Raw genomic sequence first — 10,225 nt, 5'->3', positions numbered from 1 at the left:
CGGTAGTGCGCCGCCTCTCCAGCCGGGCTCCCCGCACGCGCCCCCGCCCCGCCTCCGCACGCGCCCCCGCCCCGGGCGTCTCTGATTGGCCGTCAGCCGGGCCAGCAGGTGTCGGTGGCCGCTGCGGCCAGGCTGGCTTGACTGCCTGCGGCGCGGGCGCCTCCCTCACAGCCGCTGCCACCTCTGCGCTCCCGCCTACTGGCCGCTCCCGGGCTCCCGCTGCGGTTGCGGTTCTGGCGGCCGATCCCCCGCGGCGCTGCAGCCCGGCTCTGGCTCGCCGGCCGACTCGCGTTCCTGCCTCGTTGCCCGCAGCCTTCTGATCAACGCGCGGCGCTGCGGCAGGTGCCCTGGGCATCCCGAGGCGCGGTGGCCCGAACCCGGCCGCCATCGATGACCCCAGCCGCGGACCTGTTCCAGGCCGGCCACCCCGGGTGAGTATTGTGCCTTCCCCTCCCTTCGGGCAGCTTTGCGCCACTCTCCCCTTCATGTTGCCGCAACTTTTGGGGTGGGTGTGTGGAGGTGTCTCTCACGTTCCCCAGCACCCCGAGCGCGTCCTGAGCCAGGGTTCCCCGGCATGACCAGTCTGCCTCTGCAGAGGAAGAAGCTGGATGGGGGAGACTTGAACTTGCTCGGGGTTCGTCGCAGTTGGAACCGCCCCTTTCTGTAGCCGCTGGAGCTGGAGCTCGCCTCTGCGTTTCCCTCCCGTTTTCCGATCCCAACTGGCCACGTAGCGCTAGAGCTGCGGTTCACCGCGCACCTACTATGCTACCCGCGCTCCGGTCGGGTGTCTCAAACCATCGGGAAAGCGCTCCGCAGCAGCCCGGCGTGGTGGACTTGCTCTTTTGGACTCTTAATTTCTGTAAAATGGGGCTAATCAGGGACCTACCCAAGGTCATGGCTGGTGCGCAGAGTTAGAACCTGAGTCCATTGCATCTGGCCCCGCCCCCGGGCTGCCTGGACTGAGACGCGCTGTTGAGGGTTGTTGGTGGTGGTGGTGGGGTGCTTACTTCGGTTTCATCCTGGTCTCTTCCTCACACTCCTTTAACCCCAAAGATGCCAGACTTGGGAGAGGTAGGAAACCTATCCCTAGGGATTCTACAGAACGGATAATAGCGGGGGACCTTCCAATTGAGTGTGTTGTGGAGTGTTTTAGTGGTGCGAAACCCTGGACGTGCAACATTTGGGGGCACTCCCTCTCTTTCCCATCACTTAATTTACTAACGTCTCAGCGGGGTCGGGGAATTTGTCTCAACCTGCATTGAGATCCGTACTCTTCTACTTCCTACCGCATCCCCGCCCCCGACTGGCAACCACGTCCCTGAGGATAACTATCCCACAGAGACTCTTAAGTGCACACACCAGTTAAGGCCTAGATGGACCTGCCTAAGAGAAGAGGGTGCGCCACGGGGTTGGTTACCATTACATTTGCTCACATCTGCTACTAGAAAATGCCTTGAGTCTGACTTCATTTCTGCCCGCCCAACCCCCACCCCTTGATCTGGATTTGTTGATTTGCTTGACACTTTTCCCAGGGAAAGATGGGGGAACCATTCCCAGGGTATATAAATGTTGTTAGAGATGAATAGTTTACTCCAGATCCTTGGAAGGAGCTCCAGTGCAGCTGGCTGTGGGGTTGTGGGCTGTTCTCACAGCTTTGGCCATTTATCCTGTCCTCTTTTGCCATTATCCTGTCCCTCCAACTCAGCCTCCCCTTCTCCAACTCTGAAATTCGGTGATGAACTGACTACTTAGTTTTGGGGATGACTGACAAGCGTCTTTGAGCCTCAACTTTTTCACTTGTAAAATGAACTAGTCTCTGCTTTTAGTCTTTCCAAGGCACTTGGGGTTCAGAAGTTATGATAGATGTGAAAATGCACTGAAGTTATATTAAAACACAGGAGGAAAATGGTCCAAAGGATCTGGGGTGTGGGTGGAAATGGAGGTAATTCAGAAAACTTGACAGTGACATCAGGACCCTCTTTGCATATCTAAAAAAATTCTATTTTGAGAGAAATTTAGTTTTGTTTAAGTTTCGAAAATGCTGCTTGCTTTCTTCCTACTCATGATCTATGCCTGGCCATGGGCAGCTGTATCTCACCTAATTACCCACCCCCTCATCTGGGGGAATGTCTTCTCTGTGGGCCAAAAGCTATATCTTTGAGTTGAAGAGTGTCTGGGGGGATGGGGAGACAGTGTGTGTGTGTGTGTGTGTGTGTGTGTGTGTGTGTATGTGTGGTCTTTGTGGAGACAGTGTGTATCTCTCTAAGGCAGGGTTCCCTTTGTGAGCTGGGTCTCATTTGTCCTTATATGGGACAGGATGGGGTAGAGAGAGAAAGAGGAGTTGTCTGCCTCCAGGATTTGTTCACTTTTGAGAAAATGAAGTTCTGGCCACACTCAGTAATTTAAACTAGCAGTGAGATAGATTATATCCTGTCTTCTTCTTCCCTGCCCAGAGGGACAGGAGGAGAGCTCATCTGTGGCTTTGGCTTTTAGAACAATTGATTTGCTCTCTATAAAAAGTACCTCACAGAAAACATAAGTATCTCCCTGTTTTTGCCTTCCCACTTATTATTGCTTCTCTTATCTGAAAAGCAAGGTAAAGAGGAATGACTGATCAGACTTTGGCCAGTTTATCCTAACAGTATATTAAAGTATAGTATAATTACAGAAGAAACTGCATCCCATTCCACGGTGTATAACTTAATGAATTTTCACAGACTGAATGCACCCGGGTAACATTCAGATTCAGAACTAAAATATTCCCAATCCGCCCAGTTCTCCTACAGATACAATCTCCCTTACTTAGTTCTGTCAGGCAGGTTTTATTTTATTTTTTTATTACTGTTAATTTATTTTATCATTTTAGTCTTCAAGTTAAAATGAGACTTCTTGATGGTTTTCTGCCTTTTTTTTTATGAATGCAAACCAAGGATAGTGATACCTACTCTAGGACAAAAAACTAGAAGGAAGAGTGGTTTGAGTGGAGATGACTTGGTTCCCAAATGCCCTGATCATTGTCTTTTGATGGTGTAACAACCCACCCCAGATACAACAGTGACATTGATACATGGAGGTCAATTTACTCCCCAAAGAGCTTTTTCATAGAGTCAATTGGGATGATACGGTTCCGAAATAGGGTGATATGAATGAAGAAAAAATATGAATGAATTCTCCTTTGAAACATACACAGTGGGCATATTTTTAATTTCTTAAAGTTAAAAATCAGTGGGGAATCACAGAATTTCAAAGCTGAGTGATTTATGAACTGTTCGTGCTGTTGCCACATTGGTGGCACCACATTGGCCTCAGAACTGATAACATCCACCATCCTTCACAAGCCCTCAGAAGAGAATCCCAGGAATAAACTCCAACAGGTCAGTATCTCCAAAAAATGACTTCCAAATACTGCTTTCCAGTATCTGGCAGGCAGGCCTCCTCTTGGCTCCTACTCCTATGTGCGTGGACAGAACTCTATTTCAGCCCTTTAGGGAGGTGGCTTGTGGGTTGGGAGAAGATGTGTGTTGGAGGAGCCTGGAGGTGGGACACTCTTGCCTTTTCCTTAGCACTGTGGATGTCCTTGGGATTTTATTTTATTTTTTGATACCAGGGCTTGAATCACTGAGCTACATCCCCACCCCTTTTTATTTATTTTTTTAATTTTGAGACAGGGTCTTGCTAAGTTGCTTAGGGTCTTGCAAGGCTCTGAGGCTGGCCTTGAACTTGTGATACCCCTGCCTCAGCACCCTACCCCCAGTCACTTGAGTTACAGGCATGTATCACCGCACCTGGCAGTCCTGGGGATTTTGAAGAGGGTGAATTAGGAAGCTAGCTTAGGTATGCTACATTTACTCCAGAATTTTGAGAGATGGAGTTTTCTTTCCTAAGACTAGTAGCTCTTTTTACTGTTCATGGTGAACTTAAGCAAATAGTTAGGTCTGACTTGTACTCACACTGTTGCTGGAGGAAATGCCCCATGAATCTCACAGGAGAGCCCCAAGTCACCAGGAGGAGATGGGGAGACTGTATCCAGGTTGGAGACGGCTAAAAGGATCCATCCTATGCCCTTGTCACATCCATCACTATTTTCTTTCCCTGTCACGATGACCAAGATATTGTTTAGAAGACTGTATTCATTTGGTGGCTAGCCTTGCCTACAATCACTAGGAATGTTATGTGCTTGCTATGTGTTGGATGCCACAGTCTCTCTCTCTCTCTCTCTTTCTCCTTTACTCTTCACACTTGGAGGAAGGTGGCTTTCCCATTTTATAGATGAAGGATCTGAGCCTTGAAAACTATGCTCTCTTTCTAACTTTGTGTACTTTGTGAGCCAGAGCAAGATTTGAGAGCCAAGTCTTTGAGACTGAGACATCTTCCCTAGCTGAATTGTACCCTTCTGCAGGCTGGGGAAAATCTTGCATAATTCTTTTGTCCTCCCTGGTTCCTAGTCTAGTATTAAACATGCAGCAGTCACTTAAGTCTAAGGATAGGATTACTGAGAATAGAAAATTCTCCCTGGAGCAAGCAGAGAATCCAGACACTGAAGGATGAGAACTTGGGGTTGAATCCACACAACCTACAATGTTGGGACCGAGTGTGTGCCTGACCCTCAGTGTGTGTTGTCTTTTTTTCTCTTTAAAATTTTATGTAAGAGAGGGGTGCCTTATCTATTTTCGTGATTTTTTTCACCTAACATTTCTTTTACATGTGTCGATAACATTTGTTGATCGCTGCAGACCTAGTTAATTCATTCCTTTGATATACCAGAGTTTAAACATTCCCTGTTGTGAACGTGACAGTATCTTCGCCTTTGACTATTATAAAAAAGATCACAGTGAATAACCTTGATAGGATTCTGTAGAAATGTATGAGCACAAGGTCGGAATCCCCAGCAGTTGAATAACCAAGCAGTGGTTCTGTTTCCATCCACCTCTAGCTGTGCCTTAGCTTTACTGGGTTTTGCCCATTACCCTCCCAAGTTAAAGGTTCACATCACATTCCCATTGCAGTTTGTTGGAGTTCCTTGTACTCTGATGTCTGACTGCGACTCTTCTAAGTTTGGTACATCTGATAAGCATGGAATGAGTGTATTTCACTGCTCATTCACTTTGCAATTTTTCCTTAGAGATGAACTTCTTAATATATTTTGGTTTTCAAGTTTCCTTATCTGTGCTTTATGTATTATTTTTTTAAACTGGGATTTTTTTTTTCAGTTAGATCTCATCTGATATTTACATTTCTGTATTGTATGAGGCATGGGTGCAATTGTGGTTCATTACAAAAACCATTTATCTCATTATCATTCAATGAATAATTTATTATTTTCTCATTTATTTTGTTACCATCTCTGTCATATACCATTTTCTGGGTCTGTTTGTTGACTCTGCTCTGTTCTTTTCATCTTTTTGTGATTCCTGAACTAATACCATTTCATTTATTCTTCTAATAAATCTTTCCTTATCTTCTTCTTTAAAATCGTCTTGGCTATTCTTGATCTTTTAGATTTCAAAGTGAATTTTAGGATTTACTCCTTTTCATGAAAAGTCCTGTCTTAATTTACATTCAATCTGTAGATTAATTAGGGAAGACTTTTCATTATTGACCCCTCTAATTCATGGACATGATTTCTCTGTGAATGTTCCTTTTAGATCATTCTATAAGACTTATAGCATTCTCCATAAAGGTGTAGAAGTCGTATTAGGTACTTTACAGGTTGTTGCCTCTTTTTAATTGACAGCTCTATTGAGGTATAATTCACATACTATGCAATTCACTTTTATTTAAAGTTTGCAACTCAAATTTTTTTAGTAAATCCACAGTGTGTATAGAAATCAGCACAATTGAATTTCAGAATATTTTTGTCCCCTGCAAAAGAAACCCTGGTCCCATGAGCAGTCACTCCCTGATCCCCCTACCCCAGCCCTCGCCATGTACCCAGCACAAGGCAACCACCTGTCTACTTTGTGTCTCTATGTATTTTACCATTCTGAGCATTTCATGTAAATGGATTCATACAATAACACACTATGTGGTAGTGTGCATCTGGCTTCTTTCAATGAACCTAATGTTTTCAAAGTTTATGTTTTATAGTAGCATTGCTTCATTCTTCTTTATTGGTATATTCTATCCCATGTATATATCACATTTTCTTTATCCATCCATTGCTTACAGATTTTATGACTCTTGTAAATGGGATTATTTTCCCTCCAATTACCTTTTAAAATTGGTTATTGCCAGTGCATAGTTATAGTAATAGGAATGCTTTGCTTATCATTTTCTACCTAGCATCTTTGTTGCTTTGTAAATTTTCTGGATATTTTGTAGAAAGCCATGTATACCACAAATAATGGTGTCCTGTTTCACAAACATGGTGCTTATTTCTGTCTTCTTCTTGGCTCTCTGGCATAATGCTGAGTAATAGTGGTGATAGAGCGCCTCCAAGTCTGATGTCTGACTTTGATTATAAGGCTCTTAAACATTCACCAAGAGTGCTGCTTTAGGCTTGGAGTATAGACAGCCTTTACCATGTGAAGAATGTCATGCTTCTGCTGTTCTAATTGGATATGTCTTTTTCTTTGTTTGTTTGTTTGTTTGCAGTGCTGGGAATTGAACCCAGGGGCTTTGCACTTTCTTAGCAAGTACTCTACCCTGAGCTACATCCCCAGTCCCTGTCTTTGTGTTTTAAAATTATGCCGTGTTAAGCTTAATCAAATTCCTTTTCTACATCGTTAATCTATTGAAGTTGAATTATCAATTCATTTTGAGTTTTCCTCCCAAAGACTGTATTATGAAAAAATTTTGCATATTTCCAAGTTTAAAGTTATATTTTAGCTGGGCATGGTGGCACATGCCACCAGTGTAATCCCAGTGACTCGGAAGGCTGAGGCAGGAGGATCACAAGTTCAAAGTTAGATCCTGTCTCAAAATACAATGCAAAATGGGCTGCGGATGTGGCTCAGTGGTTAAGCACCTCTGAGTTCAATCCCTGGTCTGTGTGTGTATGTGTGTGTATAAAATTGAATTTTTGAAATTATTCCACCTTGGCACCTCACTCTGGGGTGACCTCCTTTTTCAGAGAGGTATTTCCTTCTTCTTTCTTTTGAGGATCAATGGCTTGAGGAAAGATGAGACTGGTTGGAAGAGTTTTCAAGGTTAATAACTATGAAGAACTCTGAACAATGTCAGACATATAAATGTTATTATTATAATTATGTCATGCAGTTAGCAATAAATTATCAAACTTCCTTCCTTCTGTCATATTATTTCCTTAATGTGACAGACCCTACCTGTCCACATTACTACCCAAATGGGACAGTTCACCACACCCAGCAAAAATCACCTTTATTTTCACCACTCAATTCTTGTTGAAAATTATGTTTATTTTTTTTTCCAGAGGTCATTTGATATAATATAGATATATACAAAGCTTTTAAAAGCTTCATCTTCTGAATCCCACTAGTTTTGAGCCTTCATTGAAATAGGAGCTAGCATCACATGAAAACATTCACTAACAAACTGTCCCCTTATGTATTAGTCCCCATTCTGATGTCTTAATGTAGCACAGTGGGTCTTTGCCTACCTAAGCATCATTTTCTTTACGGGTCACTTGCTCCATGATTATACAGGAGTTTATTAGACCTCACGGTGCAAATCCATTGCAGAATGTAATTGCAAATCTTGCAAAAGATGGAGGAGTTTGTTAAGGGGATGAAACTGGGTTGGCAATCTGCAGGGAACAATTGCTCACTGTGGAACGAATATGACGCTGGCAGCCACAAACCTGGTCAGAATTGTAAAAGGGAAACAGTAATGGAGAGAAGATTCCACGCATGCTTCAGAAGAGAACGAGTGGAATGACAAAATAGGAGGAGGGTTTTTGGATGCTTGTCAAATGATTTTGCACAAACATGATACTCTTCTTGAGCTTGTCAAAAATGTCAAATGCTCATTGAAGGATGTTTTATGCTCTTCTTTAAGTTTACTGGGAAGATTATGCCCCAAATATGAAAACTTGATTTTTCCTTCTCTGGATTGATGAAGAAGAATATATGTGCATGCTTAGGTAGCTCTTCATAGCTGACATTACTAAAAAGTTGTCCATGGGTTATCTCTCTTATTTTCTGTACATTCTGCAAATTTTGGTTTTTCATTTGGTGTTAGTGTGAGCTGTTAGATTGTTATATTGTTTTATACAGATCATGTTCACACTTTTAACTTGCTAAATTACATTCCACAATAGAATGTACTTTATGTTATTAATCTGTTTTTTCATGATGCACTTAGATTCTTTCTGTATTTGGGGGGTATTACAAAGATGCATGTAGTAAACATCTTTGAAATGTATTTATGTACACACATAAGAAATTCTGGAGAATATATGTTCAGAATTGGAATTGCAGGATTTTTTTTTTTTTTTGGTAACAGGGTTTGAACTCAGGGACACTCAACCACTGAGCCACATCTGCATCCACCACCCCCTCTTTTGTATTTTATTTAGAGACAGGGTCTCACTGAGTTGCTTAGTGCTTTGCTGTTGCTGAAGCTGGCTTTGAACTTGTGATCCTCCTGCCTCAGCCTCCTGAGCTGCTGGGATTACAGGCATGCACACATGCCTGGTGTAGGATCTTGTTTTGTGTATACTTTCAGTGTAACCACTCAGTGCCAAATTGCTCCCCTAAGTATCTGCACTCATTTCAACTCCTGTAGTAATGTGGACAGATAGGGTCTGTCACATTAAGGAAATAATATGACAGAAGGAAGGAGGACAGTATTAAAGAAAAAAATATACATGTATATATGTTTATATATGTATAAATGTCCTAAAGTTCATTTGGAAAGCTCAGAGTTTTTTGATCTTTTTGTTTCAAATATTGCATCACATAAATTATTATGTAGAAATATGAATCATTAACTTCATATAAATATTTACTGAGCCTGAGAGAATCCATGAAAGTTTAAGTGTTCAGCTACTCAGTAGTGCCTTTAATCAGGACAGACTGCAAGAGGAGCTGAATACTGCTAAAAAGAAACCAGGAAACTCCCTCCTTCCAGCTCTGTCCTACCTCACCTGTCCCAGGATGTAGACACCGTAATCATTGAACAATGATCCCTTTTACCATCTCTTCTTTTAAAAGTTAGAAGACCTTGGCTGGGGTAATTCTAAAACAACCCTGTGTCATTAATACTGATATGCAAATAAGTTTTTGTGATAGATTGCTAGTGACAAGAGGCACAGCTCACCCCCACCGACTACTAGTGAGGAAAAGGCTGAGAGATGGACTTGACTGGAGGTGGGCTGGGTGCTTAACCAAGGGAAACTACACCCAGTTCAAACTCACTGGAAGAATGGATTCTGCATTTCTGTAAGGAGAATAAAAGAAGCTGTATGAAACTATGTGCCTAAAATTTTTTTTTTTATTCAAGTATTACTTTCCTTAGGTAATTATGAGTTGAATTTTCTGTGTGTACATATCATCTGCTGAGGCAAGAAAAGCCCTCTATGAAATGTTATTTGGGGGCTTTGATTTACAGTGAATGCCACTGAAGAGACAGATGTGTGATCTGCATCTGTGATGTGCATATCCATGCTTTGGGCCTACAGTTTAATCTGACTGAGCAGACATTTGGGGAAACAATGCAAGATGAACCTCAAGGAAGGAAGCAGGTGCCTGGAGGAAAGAGGTGCCCATGGTTCAAAATCTGTTTGCCAAACTCCTTAAATAATGTTCTAACGCTGGATCCTGGTGGCTCAGAGAACTATGTTCTACTCTAAGTTCCCTCTTTTTGGCATAATATATAACTACTTCCAAGATGCAGGGTCAGTTTTTAGATCTGAAAGCCTAAAAGAAAGGATTCTGTTGGCATCATTGGGGAAAAGGAAAATAATCCAAGCCTCTTTACATTTTATTTTTCCCTGAAGGTAGCCTAATTTTCAAGCACTAAGCAGTGCTTCTAGCCCAAACCGCTTCCTCATTTCCTCTTGAAAAATCCCTGTCTCCAGCATCTTTTCACTATGTAGCTCCAACTTCAGAAATGAGGCAGGGGCTGCTTCTGTGTTTCAGTTTTATATAAATGTAGTCTTGTTTTGTTTCTTTTGAAAAACAATTTGTTCATCATTAGGGATTTTGACTTACTGCAGTGACATGTCACCAGTGTCTGTGATTTATCTCTCTCTTTACAGCTAACCAGAAGGACAATCAGAGATGCTGTTTTAATTGAATTCTTGGTC

General features: G+C 42.5%; 1 protein-coding gene across 1 annotated transcript in view; it reads left to right on the top strand.

The window, feature by feature from the left end:
* The first annotated feature begins 119 nt into the window (after positions 1-119).
* Positions 120-10,225, top strand: part of Myrip (myosin VIIA and Rab interacting protein) — a 320,260-nt gene continuing 310,154 nt past the window's right edge. Inside the window, exon 1 of the mRNA XM_047532415.1 lies at positions 120-431. The gene's annotated coding sequence lies outside the window, so the exon portion shown is untranslated. The remainder of the gene's footprint in view (positions 432-10,225) is intronic.

The sequence above is a fragment of the Sciurus carolinensis genome, chromosome 17, assembly GCF_902686445.1.
Source record: "Sciurus carolinensis chromosome 17, mSciCar1.2, whole genome shotgun sequence".
In the NCBI taxonomy this organism is placed as follows: Eukaryota; Metazoa; Chordata; class Mammalia; order Rodentia; family Sciuridae; genus Sciurus; species Sciurus carolinensis.
This window is presented reverse-complemented; position numbering and strand designations above follow the sequence as displayed.